Genomic DNA, 1102 nt, shown 5'->3' with positions numbered 1-1102 from the left:
TGTGTGGTTTTTTTTTTTTTTTATCTCTTAAGAGCTCTTTTCTTTGCCCTACCATGTATCATTTGATGTATAACATATGCATGTGTACTGGATCTGTCTGGGATGGAGTTAATTTTCTTCATAGCAGCTCATGTGATGCTGTGTTTTAGATTTGTGACCAAAGCAGCAAACATAACACGCTAATGTTTTAGCTATTCATTGCACAGTATCAAGGGCTTCTCTGTTGCTTGCTGTGCTCCCCCAGTGAATAGACTAGGCTGTGCAAGAGTCTGGGAGAGGACACAACCAGACAAATGACCTGAAATAATCAGAGATACTCCATGCCATATAATCATCATGCTGACCAATAAAATGGAGAGGAGGGGGTTTAGGGAGGTTGGCCATCTTTGCTTTGGCTGTGGCTGGGCATGAATCTACGCGTGGGTGGTAGTCAGTGATCGCCTTTGCATTGCTTGTTCTCTTTTTTCTTTTTTTCCACTTCTCCTTTGCTTGTTAAGCTATTTTTATCTTGACCCACAAATTTTCTTGGTTTTATTCTTCCATTTTTCTTTCCCTGTCCCACTGTGCAGGGGTGTGGGGGAAGTGAGCTAGTGACTGTATGGTGCTTAGCTGCTTATCATGCAATCATGCTTATCATGCATATCATGGGTTTATCATGCAACAACATAATTGTGATTGGAACTGAACACTAAAGCCACACAAGGTGATTTAAGTTTGTTTGTCATTTAATCAGTCATGCAAAAGGAGTAGAAGGCTGTTTTAGGTCTTACGGAAGAATCGTGAATGCAAATGTTATCAATCATTTAGACATCTTAGCACATGTGGAACAAGACCAAAGGTAGCTGTGACCTCTTCTGCCCCTAAAGTGTGCAGAGTGAGAGTGTTTCAGACAGAGAATGTTAGTCCAAATTCTTTTCCTAATTTTGTGTCATTTTTATACTTGGATTGCAGCTTAGAAAATTTTTATATTGATTTGAGTAAAAAATCTACCTGTGGTGCAGGAAAGCTATTAGATACAAGAATAATTCACTATATATTTTCACTATATATTTTTGATATGCTGTACAGCTGTTGTGGTTGTAGCTGTCATTTTAATTGAAAT

The sequence above is a fragment of the Falco rusticolus genome, chromosome Z, assembly GCF_015220075.1.
Source record: "Falco rusticolus isolate bFalRus1 chromosome Z, bFalRus1.pri, whole genome shotgun sequence".
Taxonomy (NCBI): domain Eukaryota; kingdom Metazoa; phylum Chordata; class Aves; order Falconiformes; family Falconidae; genus Falco; species Falco rusticolus.
This window is presented reverse-complemented; position numbering follows the sequence as displayed.